The sequence below is a fragment of the Scleropages formosus genome, chromosome 8 (genome assembly GCF_900964775.1).
Source record: "Scleropages formosus chromosome 8, fSclFor1.1, whole genome shotgun sequence".
In the NCBI taxonomy this organism is placed as follows: domain Eukaryota; kingdom Metazoa; phylum Chordata; class Actinopteri; order Osteoglossiformes; family Osteoglossidae; genus Scleropages; species Scleropages formosus.
Genome location: NC_041813.1, coordinates 17,331,097 through 17,352,791, shown reverse-complemented (window position 1 = coordinate 17,352,791; position 21,695 = coordinate 17,331,097).

Genomic DNA, 21,695 nt, shown 5'->3' with positions numbered 1-21,695 from the left:
GCGAAGTGAGTTTTCAGACCCTTTTTAACTTGTAGTTAAGGGAATCAGTGAAGAAACTGTACTTGTCAAGTAGTTCTGAGCATTGCTACTTCTTGAGTACATGAAAAATGTAATTTTACACCATTAAGTTTTGTCACACACTAATCAGTTTTACTGCAGCCCATTACAGTCTTTTTCTTACTGTCAGCCGGTATATTCTGTGGATTTCTTTGGCTATTGTCTGTTATCCGTCACAGTTTTTCTTAATTGACCACCTAGCTCATTCACAGGTAGGAGAAATTAACACTGTGGTGAAAAATGGGAGTTTGTTTCAGATGTTAAATTTATAAAATTCATTGTTTCATGAGTGGGCGTGTGGGGGCATGGTGGCGCAGTGGGTTTGACCAGGTCCTGCTCTCTAGTGGGTCTGGGGCTTGAATCCTGCTTGGGGTGCCTTGCGACAGACTGGCATCCCGTCCTGGGTGTGTCCCCTCCCCCTCCAGCCTTGTGCCCTGTGTTGCCAGGATAAGCTGTGGTTTGCCGTGACCCCACTCGGGACAAGTGGTTTGACAATATGTGTGTGTATTGTTTTTTACTATTCTATCCACCCCTGCTCACTATGCAGCTCTACTTGTCCACTTAACTGCTATAGCTATTGGGATTTGAACCCCTGTTAGACCCTTGTAGGATCCTGAATAATATTTGGACATGTTACTATTGCCTTTGTTAGGGATATTAAAGGGGATGCTGCTGTTAGTCCAGAATCTCCCCTATTACTGATTATGAAAATGGATTAGAATGACATCCTGAAAGTAATATCCATAAGCATCACAAAATCTAAAAGGTCATTCAGTTTGGCACAGGATGCTCCTGACTTTCATTTACAATCATTATTCCCTATGTTGCAGAGAATCTGGAGCTTTGGCAGAAGGACATGGAGGTTGAGATCAGAATGTCTCTGGGGTCATGTGTCTGAGAGACTGTAGCTATTTCCACACTTACGGCCCACAGGATTCGTGGAGTTGGTCCTCTAGTGTTGCTCCGTCTGTCCAGGATCCGGTGGGACCAGGACGGTAGGTCAGTAATGAGTAGCAAGGAGAGGTCCCACGAGAATGCAGTGTGTAAAAGACCTATGATTCACATGAATTCATTCTAAGTCCCTTCAGCAGCAAACATGTTATCCTTCCTTAAAAATCAAAACCAATTCTAACAAGTTAGGCAAACAGCAAACCATCCAAGAGCCTATTCACTAATGCTGTAGCAGCAGTTTACCATGTCACTACAGTTAGCCTGTTTTCATGATGTTGCTTTGGTTACGTCTCTGAGGGAGGGTGCATATTGGTTGCTCAGGGACTGTTATCTAGGTGATATTTGCCAGTTGACTGGGTTGGGAAATGTAGACACAAGACCTTTAATTCTGAAAATATGTGCTAAAAATTATAACCGATACCTGCATGCACGCAAGATTTTATGCATATGGGCAGTGAACTTTGAACCTCTTTGCTGGTTTAATGGTAACTTCCAAAGTGTTACTGATTTCAGGATTATGCACCTCTTGGCCTGGTGTCCCTGTCTGGAGAAGAAGTCAAAGGATCAGTGAGGTATTTGCAAAAGTTTTTTATTTTTCACTGACTCCACACATGTCTGGTATGTTCTCCCAGCATTATATATCCCTATCCCTCTCCAGCTACCCCGCTGTGGGGTATATTTCACCAGGCTGTTTCCCACTGTCCTGGGGCATGCATTCCCAAGGAGGAAGACAATTGGGCAGGATGAATCCCTGGCATCTGAGGAGGCATGCAAGAGCTGAGATCTTATTTATAGTTGCCATGGAAACTTAAAGTCCTTTGCCATGACGGATAACTTTCTCCTTCATGACTTTAACCCCCCCTTGCAGCCCTCATTCCTGGCCCCCACCTCAACAGCTGTGTTGGGAATGGAAGAAATGCACTTCTTGGTGATGTATCACTGAAAATGCTCCCTGTCACCAGTCCAGAAAATGCATTTTGGTGGTATGGCCTGCTAATGTCTTTGTTGACACAGTACATCGGTATGTTGGTGCAAAGAATTAGACCGAATACCACAGAAGGGGAATGAGATGGGCACAGAAATGAGCATATGTCCTCCTAGGTCAGCAAAAGGACAGTTGAGGAATAGTATGGTCCAAGTAATGATGGAACCAGTAGTTTAAGATGATGATATTTTCCAAGGAATAGGATGATTTGGCACAAATTGTTTGAGGGATACACACTTACACACTCAAGATGTATCACTAAAAAAAGGATTTTTGTGGCCTGGAATTCCGGCACAGGTTCTGGGCAGCTCCTTCTCTGAATACCTCAGCTCAATATGCAAAGCTGGTTGGATCCTCTGCAGTAAAAAGAGCCCCTTTCAGACCAACGCTGGAATTTTTGCAGGTTTCTTCACTGTTTGGGTAAGAAGAAAGCAGGAACTTTTTTGAATAAGTCGGTTCCAAGCACTAAAATGTCAATGTTTTCTCTTATCCAAACAGTGAGTGCCAGTTGGCATCTGTATCCCATGGGCATCCCATGGGTCCCATGGTCATTGTCTTTAGCCAACCTTGGGACTACACTCTGAAGAGCTATTACACAACTAAAAAGTAACAGTAATTTCCTTCATGTATCTGGCCTCCATCATATAAGCTGACTGTTTCCCAATGACCTGCAAAACTGATGGCAAAGGAGGAAAACACAAGGCTGCCTCCCCGTACAGGGCAGTTACCTTCTTTCGTTTTGCATCACAGTGCAGCAGTTGTAGGTGTAACTCAACAGCGCCCTCTAGTGCTCGCAACTCCTTCAACTCCTTACGCAACTCGACAACATCGCAATAAAACCACTAAAAGCTGCTTATCCCAAGCAGGGTTACAGCAAGCCAGAGGATAACCCCACAACACAGGGCATAAGCCTGGAGGGGACACCAGTCCATCACAAGGCACCCCAAGCAGGACTCGAACCCCAGACCCACCAGAGTGCAGCACCCAGCCAAGCCCACTGTGTCACTACACCACCTTCCACTAGAAGCAGTTAAACATTAACATAACATAAAACCAAGCCCAGATGTGGGGTGCAGAGGGTTCACTCTGTAATAAACATGACCAGCAGAGAGCACAGTGGTTATGGAGATGAACTTGAAATTTTTGGGGTGTTAGTTCAAGGCCCCCTTCCTGTTCTTGCTGCAGTAACATCAAGGCACTTACTGTGCATTACTCCAGTAAAAATACCCGTCTATGTATACAGATTAAATGTTGTACTTCACTTGGGTTTCTATGGACTCAAAAAACTGTGAAATACATTTAGCGTTGTGTTTATTCCGGGGCCCCTGTCTCGCCCCTCATGTGGGCATTTTTGGCTATGGTTTTTTTTCAAAATTTACTGGTTTCTACTCTTCCTAATCAGTGTAAGTAATGGACCCAAAGTAGTGTGGCACATGGTGCTCTGGGTTTGGATGGGGCGAAGAAGGACACACAGGAAGCGTTAATAATGAACATGTTATTAGCACAGCAACACATGACAAAATGATGCTGTCGGCCGAGAACCCTGTTTCCTCAAGGACCTGTACTTGAAGCCATCTGTAAGCGTTCATAATTGTATGTTTTATACTTTCATGCGGCTGGGAGAACAGTAGGTTTCTTTACATTAGCACCATAATGAACACGTAACACTTTGCTCTACGACGTTACGCTGTGCTACGACATCGCTAGTCAAAGAGTTGTTCAGCTCCATTATAATCTTATGGAACCACCGTCATATATGTACTCAGTGGTTAAGTGGCGCATGACTGTATACATATATATTTGTGTGTTTTGTAACACTGCTTTATTGTGACCTGTGAAGTCTTAGTGGAAAGAAAGACCGGCAGACCATTTTGAGAGTAAGCAAATTTTTATGAGTGAAATGATTTCCGCTGTGGTTAAAGTCACCCTACATTTGATGGTTGCCTAAAAATAACTTGACTATTGTCTAGTTGCTAAGGCTGCTGAGGAGTTCAAGATGGACAATTGCGTTTATTGGTTTAAACAGTAGGCTTCATCATCCCTCCAGTTTGACAGCATACCACCTTTAGAAAGTCCCCAATTTGAAGGTCAAAGCAAAAAAAAATCCCCCTTTGCCAGTGTATTTCCTGGACTGTGCACATGAGGCTTTTTGGGAACCAGCTAGGAAGCCTCGCCTGTTGTATAAATACGCAACAGCGCCCCAAGTGGTCAATTTACCTCATGGCAGCTGTCGTCCATCACTCTCCAGCGTCTTTCTCGGCCTTCCAGCAGCACCAAACCATGAATGTAAACGTCACCCCTCATCACTGTGTTGCGCATACACACAGTTTTTGTGTGTATAAATGATATGAATGATATATTTTTCTTAAAGACCACATCACACTAGTGAATAGGAACAGGAGGTCGCAGGTGTCCATTAGCACTTACACTTCTACTTTTCTAGCAGCAGCATTTCTGTAATAAGATAATAAATATTTTAGTGCTGCATTTGCTATTGAAGCCATGCAATGTGTAAATCCCAGCTAATATTCCATTTATTTTGGGGAATATCTATTCTATGTGATCTGCATTATAATTCAGACCATGTAATTAAGCAGGCTTGACAACTTTATGGTTATTGATTTTAATTTAATTTTTTTTTTCCTGCAGTCTTCCAGGCTCGTAGGATTTTGTACTTTAAACCTCATGGTGCAATACTTCTGTAATTACTAGCTTTGGATCAAGGTTTGGAGCCCACCTCCTGCTGTTGTATCCTTGATTAATGTACTTACCTTGAATGAATACAGTAAAATATTACCCAGCTGTATAAATGAGTAAATAACTGTAAGTAGCTTAATGGTGAGCTTCACTTCCACAGGAAAGTGGACACTGACTTCCAGGGTCTAGAAGAAGGAGATGCTATGCTGGAAATTTACCATGGTAGAATATCATCTTCACTAGTTTCACTTAACCCAGTCAGTGTTTTTTTTTTTCTTCTCTAGAGCGGAAGTTGAAAGTTTGAAAGTTCTTACCATACTTTGGTTCAGACTGTATGCTACCCTGAAGTTAAAGACTTGTACGAGGATCCACGTGCTTCATCATGGTCGCTATTGCCACGATTCTAATTAAGGTTGAAAACAAACCATTTGGCTCTGGACGGGTTGCTCTTGGCATGTATAGTGTTGTGGTAGAGTGTGTGCGTGTGTGAGTGTGAGTGTGAGTGAGTGAGTGAGTGAGAGTGTGTGAGGCGCAGGCCTGGAGGGGGTGGGGACACACCCTGGATGGGATGCCAGTCTGTCGCAAGGCACCCCAAGCAGGACTCAAACCCCAGACCCACCAGAGAGCGGGACCTGGCCAAGCCCACCGCATCACTGAGCCCCCCAGTTTATGAATACAAATATTAAAATACTGTAAAGGAGCTGAAGGGGCTGGTGTAAATAGTTGGTGTGAGTGTCTCTTCTTGTATGTAGTCCTGCTTTCCTTTCTGATAGGCTGTCATGTTACTGATGTTCAGTCTGGCCCTGGGGAATGCTGGGGTTTCAAGGGGTGACCCCCTAACCATTGTGTGAAGCAGGGGTACTCAGAGTGACCTGGGGGAACTCTAAGATGATCAGTTGATTGTGTGGTGTTGTTGCTTTTTATCAAGACTGCTGGTACTTTGGTGCTTGGAAGACAGCAGCTGTCTGAATGTGGCTGGTAGTTAGTGTTGCTAAGTGAGTGCTTTAGAATGTAGGGACCTGGTTGGTTGGGGCAAGAGTGGGATTTGCTGTCTGGAGTGCGTGCAACAACATCTGAGCTGTCCTCCCATTTAGCATGGAGAAGGGTGTCATACAAGGATCTTGCTTAGAAACCATCATAAACAATTATTTATAGTTTTTAGCCTTGGGATATGTCATCTAGTGTTGAAAAATCCTGCCATGCGGCGTTTATGTTTATTGATTTTATTTGTTTTCATTGGTGACCTTTTAGTACTTGCATGATGTTTTTAGAATTTATTTAATCATTGAACTCGGTCTCCTGAACCTTTCTCCAGTAGCTCCATGGGGGGATGCTATAATACAATTGGATTATCACTCAGTACAATGGCATTTCTGCCTGTAACATGCACATTTTATGCCCACAGTGGGTAAAAAAAAGTTTTATAAAAGGAGGCCAGTTGTTTTAGCTCTCCTGTTTTGTCAGCCATTGGCAGATTTAAAAGGAACACTTCAGTCCCAGTGCAGCACAGTGAGTGTTTCTCCAGTAATGATGCAATGTACTACACTGTGGCTCATTGAGCAATTCACATACATGTTTGCCCTGTATTTCTTGTTCACCTTTTAAATAATAATCATTTCAGGTGGTTTGGCACACAGCCGGCAGAACTCCTTCCTCACGATTGCTGGGTTGTCAGTTTGAATTGAAGCTCACTGGTTGTCTCTTTTAATGTGTGGCCTTCCTCCTTAGTCTTGGTGTTTCTGCTTTTCAAGAAGGAGAATGGTTTTCCATTTTTCATCCTTCCAGAGACGCTGTGTTCAAAAGGCACATGATTTTCTGAAAATGTATGATTTTACTTGCGTGAAATCCTGAAATCATTGATTAAGTTCCTCCATACTACTGCAGAACAGAAAAAGCTGAAGAGGTAGCAACCATCCCGCTGACAAAGGTAAGAGCACACTTAAACTGTCTCTATAAAATACATCTGACTTAATCTAATAGGTAAATCATAGTGACCTTCTGTGAGTGTCTGAACCCTGAGAAATCTTAGAATTCTGTGTGCTGTGGGGTTTCATTGGCTTTTCATTCAAAGGAAAATGTTGCTTTTGATATTGGTTTTGATATCAGATTTTAGTTTTGGGGATGATAGATGTTTGTACATGTTGCCTGCCCCTGACTGAAGGAGATAGCACTGAGGTTTTTATTTTTTGAGCAAATTTACTCACACACCATCTTTAGATAACATTTAACGGATAAATAGACTTAATGCTCATTCTGTAGCTTGGCAAAAAGAGTGTGTTTAAGCCATCCGGTGTGTCTCTTTTGCATGATGTATGAGGCTGATACTGGGAATGCAATGTTGCTATGCTTCTTTTATAGCTGTATCAGAATGACTCTTCATTCATTCCTGAAAAGAAAATGAAATTACATAGCTTTTCTCGCTGTCAGACAGCTTTTATGATTTTATGTTATTGTTTTATCAATATCATAACACTGTGCTTATGATTTTCTATCAGTGTGTTTAATATTCTATAGTACTGTGAAAACGTATTTGCCCCCTTTACGATTTTCTCTGTTCTTGCAGCTTTTTAAGAATACATTTGATCAGATCTTTTTTTTCAGTTTTATCAGCTTATGAATAGAGCATGAGAGAGAAAGTGAAAACAGTTTTGTTTTTGTGTAATTTCCTTGATGTGGAAGATAATGAAATGTGGAGTCACTGGTCTCATAAAGTGCTTGTCCCTTCACAGTCAGTAACTGGTTTCATCACCTTTAGCTGCTATGACCGCAACTAAATTATTCCTGAAACTGTTGACCATGATTTCACATTGCTGTGGAGGCATTTTGGCCCACTGTTCCATGCAGAACTGCTTTAGCTCAGGAAAAAATTTGCAGGCTTTTGCGCAGTAACAAATCTTTTCAGGTCTTGCCATAATATCTCAATTGGATTTTGGCCAGGACTTTGACCAAGCCATTTCATACCTTAAAAAAATAGCAAAAATAGAGAATGTGGAAAAAATACTTTTTCACAGCACTGCCATAATACAATAGATAAAGGGGCTGGAAGACAGATCACACTTTTAGCCAGCAGTTTAAATATTGTTGCTGAAGGTTTTACAGCAAGACAGTCTTGTCAAGTCACTCTCTTGTGTTGTCACACTCCTCTAAGAGAAGCAAACCTGTTAGTGGTGTTCATTCCTGCTGAATATTTATTTTGTTTAGAGTGCCCCCGATTCATATCAGCTCCCACTGTGTGCTGTTTCCTGTTGGAAACTTTCTGAGCAGGTGAAACTGGAAATCAAAGCATAATCTGAGTACAACTGTATGTTACTATAATGGTGACAAGTTAACACCAGACAGTGTTAGAAATCATTTTAGTGTGGTCAGTTTGAATATGCTTAACCATGATTTTAATTCCATATGTCTAGTTTGCTCTGCAGCCCTTCGGTAGAGCCAGTGCAGAGATAAAAGCATAACATTTCTTCCTATAGCTGACAGTTTTCTCAAAAGTGATTTATAATGTTATTATTACAAGTATTTACCCATTTAAAGAGCTGGGTGTTTTTTTATTGGGGCACTTTAGGATAAATACCTTGCTTAACAATACTATAGCTAGAAGTAGGGATCAAACCTACAACCTTTAGACCCAAAGGGAGCACCTCTAAGCACTACACTACCAGCTGTTCCAAGTTATACGTGTCTGCATGAAAACAGAAAAATGTTGTGCATAAATGAACAACTCTACAAACTCAGTTCCGTAATTCTGTCACACACACACACACATTTTCAGAACCGCTTGTCCCTTACGGGGTCACGGGGAACCGGAGCCTACCCGGCAACACAGGGCGTAAGGCCGGAGGGGGAGGGGACACACCCAGGACGGGACGCCAGTCCGTCGCAAGGCACCCCAAGCGGGACTCGAACCCCAGACCCACCGGAGAGTAGGACTGCGGTCCAACCCACTGCGCCACCGCACCCCCGCCTTAATTCTGTCACATTCATTTGGAATTTCATGCATGTAATCACCTTTCTCTAAGGTGTTTTATAATGTTAGGTTATGATACAGCATTTTTTTTTCATGAGATTTTAAAATAATCAGATGATTACCGCTTTAAAATATTGTTTAAAACATTCTAGACGAATCTGCAGTACCGTTGTGTCTTTTTCAACGTTGTAATGCACAGTAAGTCATTACTGCCATGGTAGAAGTGGGGGTTTCAGCAATGAGAAAAATGATATTTTCTGTGTCATTTGTCTTTTTTTCTATAAAAGAGGAAAGAAAAAAAAAAATTCCAGTACAAAATGAGTTAAATTTGAGATTAAATGTTCCTGTGACTAAGATTTAATTTTTTTTCATGCTTCCTTCACATCTGAACAGATCTTGGCTCTGCTAAAACAATTCATCTGAGAAAAAAATCTTTTTATGTGTCATTCCCATGGCCTGTGCTCTGAAAATCAGTACAGAAGAGGAATAGATGTGAACCATACATGAATAATGCATGACCCGGAATATTTCAAGCACAGCCATGCATTTGTCTTTCTTTTAATTCATCTTTACCCACCTTGTAATGAAGCTAAAGCATAAGTATGGAGAGCTTCTCTGCTAATTTGCACTCTATTTCAATTATTTTGCACTTCTATTTTTCTGTTTGCAACATGTGAAAGGCTTTGCACAGAAAAATTGTTTTGCTAATCATCTGAATAGATTTTTTCATTTTTTTTTTTAAAGAGGAGCATTTCTTAATCACATTTCTCATATTTTGCAACATTTTGAAGTGCCTTATTTCAAAATAATGTGTCATCCAAAGTTTGCTTTGTTTGTTTTCTACATGAAAAAATAAATAAAACAAAGACAAAATCATCAAAATCACAGATTCTGAAGAGAATGAATGATTTATCCATTTTTGCACTGAAATTCTTTTGTCTGTCATCCTTTACAGGATTTTGCTGCCTGTGTAATAAGAAATTTGGCATTGCAAGATGCTCCACTTTTTAGTTTACAAACATCCTTTTTAAGAGTCGTGTCTCTTTCGAAGTGTCTTTTTGACAACATGTCAGAATAGTCTTGGCCATTAACATCCCTGATAAATGCATACTGTAAGAGCTACAGCAACCCATACGCATAGCTATGCTTTATTAACATTTTCCTCCCCTATTTTTTTAGCACACTAAAGGTTACCAGCAGGGACTTTCAGGGGTTTGTGTTTACCTGGCATGGTTGCTTCTGTGAAATTACTGGGAAAATACTGTATCACATACAGTATAGATTAATCCGTAGCCTTAAACAGGGTACCAGTGTAATGTAGAGGTGGCATTATCTCAGGTCATTTTGTGAGCTAGCCTTTGGTCTTGTGGTCAAAATACAAATGCATGAACTTCAGGGTTATGAATTCAGCGCTGACCAGGAAGGTGAATATGGACCATATATCTGAGCCTGCCACTGCTCCAGCACTTAGGAATCTGTTGGTCTTCATGATGTCCTGTGGTATTTTGCGATGAATGGAAGGGAAAGAGTAGCTGGGGATATGAACCCCAGTCTTCCTGTACCCCTGTGCAGGTCCTTGGCCACTCCACCACAGCACTTGCATGAGAGTCTTTCTTCGATACTTGGGCCACTGAAGTTGGATCACCGAATGTCAACAATTCCTAATCACACTTTTAAAATTTTATTTATTTATCTATCTATCTATTACGGGGGTGCGGTGGTGCAGTGGGTTGGACCACAGTCCTGCTCTCCAGTGGGTCTGGGGTTCGAGTCCCGCTTGGGGTGCCTTGCGACGGACTGGCGTCCCGTCCTGGGTGTGTCCCCTCCCCCTCCGGCCTTACACCCTGTGTTCCCGGGTTAGGCTCCGGTTCCCTGCAACCCCGTATGGGACAAGCGGTTCTGAAAATGTGTGTGTGTGTGTGTGTGTGTGTGTGTGTGTGTGTGTGTCTATCTCTATCTATTTATGGGGGGGGGCACAGTGGGTTGGACCGGGTCCTGCTCTCCAGTGGGTCTGGGGTTCAAGTCCCGCTTGGGGTGTCTTGCGACGGACTGGCATCCCGTCCTGGGTGTGTCCCATGCCCTGTGTTGCCGGGTTAGGCTCCGGCTCCCCGCGACGCTGTATGGGACTAGCGGTTCAGATGGTGTGTGTATTTATTTATTTATTTGTATTTTTATAATGTACATTACATTACACAAGCTTACATTACACAAGCAGCTGCGTGAAGGTTTATCCATTGTATAACACATATGATCTCAAAGTTATAGAGCATGAACATTTACATAACATGAACTTAAGAGATCATGGGTAACGTGAGTCTGGAAGAAATGAGTTTTAAGACCCTTTTAAAATGTGGAAAGAGATTCGGCAGTTCTGAGTAAGAGGGGGAGGTTGAAGAAAAAGAACCTTTGTGCATCTGCTTTTGGACCTTCTGTGTGTGGGACCACCAAGCGGACAGAGGTGGACGAGTTGATGCAAAGGAAATACCTTAACCACCAGACTACCTGCTATGTGCTTCAAGAAGTACAGAGAATTAATAAAAAGTTGAATGTTTAGGTCAAGATTTAAACAATGAGCCATTTTGACCTATGTAAAGTGCCTTAACCACTAGGCCAAAGGATCCGAGTTATTGCAAAGTAGGATCTTGAAGTTAGAACCCTAACAAAAGTACACTGCCATCTAGTGGGAAATTGGAAAACTAACAGCAGTAGACTGTCATCTAGTGGGTAATTAGAAAACTAAGGACAGTAATGCATAAATGCATTTGTAATGCATACATTGCACATTTGCTGAGATGTACGTCGTTTTGGACAAAAGCGTCTGCAAAATGAATAAATGTAAATACACACACACACACACACATTTTCAGAACCCATACAGGGTCCCATACAGGGTCCCATACAGGGTCACGGGGAACCGGAGCCTACCCGGCAACACAGGGCGTAAGGCCGGAGGGGGGGAGGACACACCCAGGACGGGACGCCAGTCCGTCGCAAGGCACCCCAAGCGGGACTTGAACCCCAGACCCACTGAAGAGTAGGACCCGGTCCAACCCACTGCGCCACCGCGCACCCCTTAAATGTAAATATAAATTAGAAAACTAACGACAGCAGACTGCCATCTAGTGGGTAATTAGAATCCTAACAGCAATAGACTGCCATCTAGTGGGAAATTGGAAAACTAACAGCAATAGACTGCCATCTAGTGGGTAATTAGAAACCTAACAGCAGTAGACTGTCATCTAGTGGGATATTAGAATCCTTACAGCAATAGACTGCCATCTAATGGGAAATTGGAAAACTAACAGCAATAGACTGCCATCTAGTGGGTAATTAGAAAACTAACAGCAATTGACTGCCATCTAGTGGGAAATTAGAAAACTAACAGCAATAGACTGCCATCTAGTGGGTAATTAGAAAACTAACAGCAATAGACTGCCATCTAGTGGGAAATTAGAAAACTGACAGCAGTAGACTGCCATCTAGTGGGATATTAGAACCCTAACTACAGCAGACTGCCATCTAGTGGGTAATTAGAAAACTAACGACAGTAGACTGCCATCTAGTGGGAAATTAGAATCCTAACAGCAATAGACTGCCATCTAGTGGGAAATTGGAAAACTAACAGCAATAGACTGCCATCTAGTGGGAAATTACAATCCTAACAGCAATAGACTTCCATCTAGTGGGTAATTAGAAACCTAACTACAGTAGACTGCCATCTAGTGAGAAATTAGAAAACTAACAGCAATAGACTGCCATCTAGTGGGAAACTGGAAAACTAACAGCAATAGACTGCCATCTAGTGGGAAATTAGAAAACTAAAAGCAATAGCCTGTCATCTAGTGGGTAATTAGAAAACTAATAGCAATAGACTGCCATCTAGTGGGGAATTAGAAAACTAACAGCAATAGACTGCTATCTAGTGGGAAATTAGAAACCTAAAAGCAGTAGACTGCCATCTAATGGGTAATTAGAAGAGTAATAGAAATAGACTGCCATCTAGTGGGTAATTAGAAAACTGACAGCAGTAGACTGCCATCTAGTGGGATATTAGAAAACTAAAGACAGTAGACTGCCATCTAGTGGGTAATTAGAAAACTAACTACAATAGACTGCCATCTAGTGGGAAATTAGAAAATTAACAGCAATCGACTGCCATCTAGTGGGTAATTAGAAAACTAACAGCAATCGACTGCCATCTAGTGGGAAATTACAATTCTAACAGCAATAGACTGCCATCTAGTGGGAAATTAGAAAACTAACAGCAATTGACTGCTATCTAGTGGGAAAATAGAAACCTAACTACAGTAGACTGTCATCTAGTTGGTAATTAGAAAACTAACAGCAATTGACTGCCATCTAGTGAGTAATTAGAAAACTAACAGCAATTGACTGCCATCTAGTGGGAAATTAGAAACCTAACTACAGTAGACTGCCATCTAGTGGGAAATTAGAATCCTAACAGCAATAGACTGCCATCTAGTGGGTAATTAGAAACCTAACAGCAATCGACTTCCATCTAGTGGGAAATTACAATCCTAACAGCAATAGACTGCCATCTAGTGGGAAACTGGAAAACTAACAGCAATAGACTGCCATCTAGTGGGAAATTAGAAAACTAAAAGCAATAGCCTGTCATCTAGTGGGTAATTAGAAAACTAATAGCAATAGACTGCCATCTAGTGGGGAATTAGAAACCTAACAGCAATAGACTGCCATCTAGTGGGAAAATAGAAACATAACAGCAATCGACTGCCATCTAGTGGGTAATTAGAAACATAACAGCACTAGACTGCCATCTAGTGGGGAATTAGAAAACTAACAGCAATAGACTGCCATCTAGTGGGAAAATAGAAACATAACAGCAATAGACTGCTATCTAGTGGGTAATTAGAAAACTAACAGCACTAGACTGCCATCTAGTGGGGAATTAGAAAACTAACAGCAATAGACTGCCATCTAGTGGGAAAATAGAAACGTAACTACAGTAGACTGTCATCTAGTGGGAAATTAGAAAGCTAATGACAGTAGACTGTCATCTAGTTGGTAATTAGAAAACTAACAGCAATCGACTGCCATCTAGTGGGAAATTACAATCCTAACAGCAATAGACTGCCATCTAGTGGGAAATTAGAAAACTAACGACAGTAGACTCCCATCTAGTGGGTAATTAGAAAACTGATAGCAATAGACTACCACCTGGTGGGAAATTAGAAAACTATGAAGAGGGGGACACAGTGGCATAGGGGGTTTAGCCAGGGCCTCCTCTCTGCTGTGTATGGGGTTCAAGTCCTGCTTGGGGTCTCTCAGCAGATCAGCCTCTTCTGCTCTCAATCTTTTGCTGTGGGACTAGCTTCTCACTCTCTGTGACCCTGCTCTGGAGAATTGTGTAGAATATTGAAGACGTAATGACAATAGACTGCCATCTAGTGGGATATTACACACACACACACACACACACACACACACACACAAACACAAACACAAACACACAAGTCTGAAATCAGTTGTTCCAAGCAGGGTTTGCAGTAAACCAGAGCCTAGCCTAACCTAACTGCACAGGGTGTGGAGGGGCAGGGGACACACCCAGAATGGGACATCAGTCTGTCACAATGCATCCCAAGCAGACCTTGAATTACACACCCCTCAGACAGCTGGACCCAGCCAATCCTGCCATGCCAGTGTGCCCATGAGTGCAGAATTAGAAAATGACAATAGGCTGCCATCTAGGGGGAAATAAGAAAACTAATGACAGTACACTGCCATCTAGGGTAGTTAGATAAACTAATGACTGGAAAGCACCACAATGTGATTGGCTCTCTGGTCAAGTGGTTAGGGTTGCAGGTTATAGTTAAAGAAGTCTGAGGTTTGACTCTGTGTTTAGGGAACTTCTTGCTTTTCAATCTCTATGAACCTAATGTCTGTCAAAGGTACATGAGATGTTTGTAGACAGAGGCTTGTCAGCTCTGTAGATGTGGCTGAGTGGTTAGTGAGCTGCTCTACTAGATGGTAAACATGTGTATCAAGTTCTGTATGAACAACAACATGTGATGTTTTGACAACCCTGCAACAGTCACATTTAATAACACAAGTTCCCAAAAAATAAAGAAGCAGTTCAGGGTTGCTTCTGTGGTGTAATGGCTAAAGCCCTGGACTTAAATGAAGACACCCCAAGGTTCAAGTCTCAGACCAGCCTGTAAGGAACAGTATATGCAAGGTAAGTACAACAAATATATCCTACCTATCCAATGCATGACTGACTGTCCTTAGGACCAAACCTTCCTCTGTGTGCAGAGATGAAATTGACTGACCTAAGAAAGGTAAAAGCACAATGAAATGAGGTGAATGCAAGTGATTAGTAGAAAGGCACTTACAGAGGGCTTTTTTCCACATCCTGAAGCACTGGCACCAGAGGCAGGTGTACAATCCCTCCTAACTGGGGAATCAAACCAAGGATCTCATGGTTAGGAGTCAAGCTCCTTACCTGTTACACCACACCCCTAGAGCTCAGTCTTCTAACATCTCTATTGTTCCTCCACAGCTCAAGGCTTCAAAGAGAAAGGTAGGTTAGAGTGTCTTGCAATTAAAGAAACATAGCACTAAGACTTGAACCAGCAAGTCCAAAAACTTACAAGTGCACATTTGCACACAATGCCACCAAGCTTCTTGAGCTTTCGTCTCTGTGACTTTGCACCTGTGCCAAAGAGCTGAGCCACATGACTCAAGAAAAAACCACCTTGAAGTCACCAAAAGTGGAACATCAGGGGATTGAACCAGCAACCCTATCAAGGAAAGCACATGCACTTTCACAGCAGATTGCAGAGTCTCTTGGCTTCACTTAGTACCTACTTCCAAGGGTTAGGGCCACAGGGATTCAGCAAGCAGGACTCGAGTCAAAAACACCAAGAAGAACAATGCACACTGTTATCCACAGCCCTACCAAAGAATTGTTTTACGCTTAGGAGTACAAGCCATGTTATTCAAATGCTGTATGTCTGCTCTCAGAGGATTCAAACCCTCAGTGCAAGAGGTGACCATCCATCAACTGCAGTACCATATGGACCTATCACTCATCTCTCCACTGAAGCTCACTTTGGGTCACAAAGGAGTTGCAAACTGTTGTCTGAGCCTTGACCCAGACAGTGTTAGATCACAAAAGGGTTTAACAAGAAATGACAGGAGTATAAATGATTGTTTATATTAAATTGAGTACTTTACTCTCTGAAGAAAAGTGACATTCCTTAAAGCTCACAACAATGGACATTATTATAAAAGTAAACACCTTTGGTGCCACAAACACAAAGGGGGACACTGTTTTTTGACTCATGGGTGATTTTGATTTCATTTTATTTTTTTCGTTATTCTTTTATGATTTGCTTCTGAAAGTTCCCCCCCAAAATAAGCTTCTAATTATTGATGTGGATGTAAAGTTAAAGTAATTGTAACTTGTCAAATATATTTTAAAAATCACCCAAAGATTTCTGGGAAATTAAAAGGTAAACAAAAAAACACTCACAGGGGTATTTTGCCTTAGTACAAAAGCAGCAGAAAACATACCTACTTTGCATTGGTTTTTCATGTACTTGGGGTTAGTTTGGCAAGTGCCCACTGTGTGGCAGGTCTGGGGTTCAAGTCCTTCTTGGGGTGCCTTGCGGCTCACTGGTGTCCCGTCCTAGGTGTGTCCCCGCCCCCTCCAGCCTTGCACCCTGTAATGCTGGATTAGACTTTGGCTTGTTGTGACCCCGCTCGGGACAAGCGGTTTCAGTCAGTGTGTGTGTGTGTGTGAGTGTGAGACTCATGGATGGATGGAAAACTTTCTAGAATAGACTGCCACCTAGTGGCAAATTAGAAAAGTAATGACAATAGACTGCTAGCTACTGGGAAATGAGAACACTAAGGACAGTACACTGCCATCTAGTGGGAAATGAGAAAACTAAAAACAATAGACTGCCATCTAGTGGGAAATTAGAAACCTAATGAGAGTAGACTGCCATCTAGTGTGAAATTAGAAAACTAACGACAGTAAACTGCCATCTAGTGGGAAATTAGAAAACTAAGAAGAGGAGGGCACAGTTACACAGGTGGTTAGGCCAGCGGTTGCTCTCTGCTGCATTGGGGGTTCAAGTCCTGCTTGGGGTACCTTTCAGCAGATTGGTATCCCCTCCCTCTTTTGCCCTGGGTCTTGTATTGCGGGACTAGGCTCCAGCTCACTGCAACTCCTCTCTGGAGAATGGTGTGGGATATTAGCGAAGTAATGACAACAGACTGCCATCTAGTGGGATACTAGAGAAGTAATGACAATGGACTGCCACCTAGTGGGATATTACACACACACGCACTGTCTGAAATAAATTGTCCCAAGCAGGGTTACAGCAAACCGGAGCCTTACCTGACTGCACAGGCAGGGTGTGGAAGGGAAGGGAAGGGTAGGGTACACACCCAGGACAGGATGCCAGTCTGTCACAATGCATGCCAAGCAGGACTCAAACCCCAGACCCACCAGACAGCTGGACTCAGCCAAACCTGCTGCGCCAGTGTGCCCCTTGGTGCAAATTTAGAAAATGACAATAGGCTGCCATCTAGAGGGAAATAAGAAAATAAATGACAATACAGTGCCATCTGTTAGGTAATTAGATAAACTAACAACAGGAACACATCAGGGTATGAGTGGCTCTCTGGTCAAGGGGTTAGTGCTGCTGGTTATAGTTAAAGAAGTGTGGGGTTCAAATCTGCACTGGGGAACCTGCTTGCTTTTTAATCTCTAGGAAACTAATGTCTGTCAAAGGTACATGAGGTGTTTGTAGAAATAAGCTTTTCAGTTCTGGAAATGTAGCTGAGTGGTTCATGAGCTGTTCTACTGGGTGGTGAAAGCAGGTATCAAATCCTGTGTGAATAACAACAGCTTATATTTTGACAAACATGCAAAAGTCACATTTAATAAGATAAGTGCCCAAAAAAAAAGAGGCAACTCAGGACTGCTTCTGTGGTGCAATGGGTAATGCACTTTCCCTGAATGAAAGCAACCTGGGGTTTGAGTCTCAAGCCTCCCTCCTGTACATTTAAGGTAAGTAACAAATCTGTCATACTGAACCCATGTGTGATTGAATATCAGTATAACCAAGCTCTCCCAGGGGAGAGAGTCTCCAGTGTGGAGGAAAAGTTGACTCTTCAAAGAAAGTCAGCTAAGAAAGGTAAAAGCACAACTTAAATGAAGTAAACTACAAGTTAATAAATAAACTATTTTGTTCTTCTTAAAAAAAAGAATGTAGAAAGGCCCACTCACAGGCCAGTTTTTTTTCCTTTACACATTCACTCCAAAACACCCTTCCACCTCCATCACACACATCAATGGATCCTCAAGCGCTGGTACCGCAGGCAGTGGTGCGCTCAGGCAGAGGGTCCTTACTTACCTCCACAGGGAATCGAACCAAGGACCTCATGATCAGGAATCAATGCGCTTAACCTGTTACGCCACACCACTGCCCAAGGGTTACACCTTCTAACATCTCTGTTGTTCCTCCACAGCTCAAGGCTTCAAACAGAAGGGTAGATTAGGGTGGCTGGCAATTAAAGAAACATAGCACTGAGACTTGAACTAGGAACTTCTGAAACTTACAGAGGGGCATTTGCACACAATGCTACCAAGCTTTTGCATCTTCAACTTTGCACCTGTGCCAAACAGCTGAGCCACATGACTCAAGAAAAGTCCACACTGACGTCACCAAAAGTGTTACCCAAAGTACTACCAAAGAACTGCTTTGTGCTTACAAGCATGAACCATGTTATTCAACTGCCTTATATCTGCCCTCAGAGAATTCAAACCCCCAGTAGAATAGGTCACCATCTGTGCCACAAATACAAAGGGGGACAGTGTCTTTTGACTCATGGCTGATTATTATTTCTTTTTTTTGTTTCCCTTGTTCTTTTACGATTTGCTTCTGAAAGCCCTCCCCCTGCCAGTTACCTGCTAATAATTGATTTGGATGTAAAATTGTACAATTAAAATAACTGTAGCTTAAATATATTTTAAAAATCACCTAAAGGTTTCTGGGGAATTAAAAGGTAAACAAAAAAAGCACTCACAGAGTTATTCTGCCTTAGTGAAAAAGCAGCAAAAAACGGGCTTATTTAGCATCGTTTTTTGTGTACTCGCGGTTAGTTTGGAGCCCCACATGTTAGTGATCTTTTTATTTAGCTCTTTTTATTCAGAAATACTGTGCTTGTAATGCTGCATCAAAACTTGCACCAGTTGAGGACTCTTAGAAAAAAAATATTACTTAAAATACAGGTTTAATAGTACAAGTATTGAAAACAAACATCTTTACAAAGAGCCACGGCTGCCTTTGTCATGGTGCTGCACTAGTACCAGGTAACTTAATGGAAAAAATAAAATTTTTTGCTAAGTATGTGAAATTCCATTGACTTCGCTAAGGTTACCTGGGGTAGAAAGTTCTGGAAGTCTAGGTGGACTGGCAGATGCGCTACATTGGGCTTGTAGCACAGTAGACAATGTAGATTAAAAATAACATGGTCTGGGGACAAGAGTTTTCATGGAACTGTCCTGTCACCTATTACTTTTCCAGTCTGAAACACCCTCACTATTATTCATACATACATACAGATTCTGAAGTACCAGTGGATTTACATATACAGTCCATGCTTACCTTTCCCTGGGACTGACTCAACTTTACAGGCAAGAGTCAATCTTATTACCTGTTGCACTACACCACTTTCCAAGAGTAAGGCTTTGAAACACTTCAGTTTGCATCAAAATATTGGTTACGTTGACAAAGAGATAGAACTTCACACAGCAACCCTGACAATGTGCAACAAGGAAGAAGATGATATAAGCCCCATAGCTGCAAATTTCTCTGCTCTCAACCCATCTGGGTACATCATCAGACACAATAGGTGGCCGGCTATATCCATTGGAAAATGCGCAAACACCTGGGGGTCCAAGTGACTGATGAGGCTGAAAAACTCTGCAAGTACAAGAACCTGGAAACCAAAGTCAGTAGAATGTGCAATATCAAGAGCAGGGAGATAGATACCAGTAGTGGTGAGGGCATGAGGAGCAAGAAAGGCTCTATAACAACTTTGGAGATATAAACAGCCACAAAACCCATCAAGAAACACAGGCCAACAAAATGCATCTGAAGGTCAGAAGAGGAGAAGGCTGCAACGCACTTGTTCAGTTTCATTGCAATGTGTTCAGAACTGTAATTCATCTGTGGAAATCAGTTTTTTCTGCAACCTTTTTCAAAGAGTGTCAGTAAAAAAATACAACTGTTCTCCTCCTGTGGACGCAAGTCAGTATTGGAATTATATTCATAAAAAACTGAAGTTCTTTATACAAAGTCCAGTAAACTGAGAAGGTTATTTTTACAATATCATTCATCTAATGTCAATAACAGCTTCTCCTGAGCAAGGCTGTGGTGATTTGAAGCCTATCTTGGCATCACTGGGCACAAGGCTGGGGGAGCACACCCTGGATGGGGTGCCACACCATCACAAAAGTCTAACTGTTATACACTATTAATATTAATATTAGTTCTGGCAAAATTGTGACATAACTTTCATCTTGGATCAGAATACAGTGGAGGGATGGTACCTGCTGACCTGATGGCACCTGCTGACCTGATGGCACCTGTTGACGAAGGAGGTTGTTCTACCACCCCCAGGTAGGACACTTTTGAACAAAAGGGAGGTGGTGATGAAGCACACATAGGTAGCTTGACCAAAGCATTATCTACCTGACACTAGAATGAAGAAATGGTGGTATTTCTGTAATCCCAATTTAGGCTCATAAAGGAATCAAGTCATTTATGAACCAGCTGAGACAATTGGCATCTTTAAAAGATTAGACAACCATGAGGTGGGGAAAAAGTGTTCTTGAATCATAATGAATACTGGATCTGCTGAAGGAAATTCATCTATTCATCGACAATATAGAAGTCACTTTTTTTTTGTTCTCAAAGATGTATGTGACTTTGGTGAAAAGCATCTGCTAAATAAATGTAAATGCAATAAAGGGAGTTTTTTTTCCATGGTCTTTTGTAATTTGCTTTGCATCTTTCCATGTATTAGTATCTGGTTATCTGCTGCTATTTAGCACTAAATTGAAGGACATATAATAAAATGACCCCTGTAACTTTTCAGTTAATTGCAGTATTCAAAACAAAGTGGCTCTTATTAAATACAGCTCTTATTTCCTTTGAATTTCTCAGATCTTTAGACTTTTTTAAAATATGGTTGACATATTAATAAAATTGCATACCCAAGACCATCCATATGGAGCTTCTGTTGCAGCCTTAGTCTTGACAGAAGATACCATTTATTGTTTATAGTTTAGAAAGATGTGTGTGCTGCTTTAGTAATTTCACAGTACTTCACTTCTGGTGGTGTTGTGGCTCTTCTCAAGAAGATGCTACCGGTTCTTTGATGCCACCTGAAAGAAGCCCCGGACTAGCACCCGGGTAAAGTTGAAAGTGACTGGCCTCAGTACTTAATCTTTAACATAAGGACAATCACAAATCCCCAAAACAGGATTAAATTGTGATGCAAGCACTGTAAGGATCTTGAGCTGGGAAAAGTGGGTAACTTGTAAAGTGTAATCTGAACTGACATTATATAACCTGAATTACAAATTAAGGCACTGGATCCAAGTCAAAACAATATAAGTCTTGGTGGTGAAGCAAATTTTAGCGTAAAGTTTTCCATGGTGCCATTTTTCAGGAGGTGAGACAAATACAGCTTTAATGTCAACTTTGACATTGCCTATTGTGAAACAGTTTACTACCCCAAATCATTCATATATTGTACAAAGACAAGACACATGCCCAAGAGCTGTAAAGTTTTTAATACTGAGAAAAAGAAAATTCAGCCTTAATAGCCCTTCTACTACTTTATTCTCAGGAAACCTCAGAAAAATACAATCAGCAGAACAGAAACACCACAGCATGGCATCTGCAGTCCGCCTGACTGCTACAGCAGAACTTCGCTTTGCATTTCGTTTGATTCGGTAACATCAAAACACTCAAA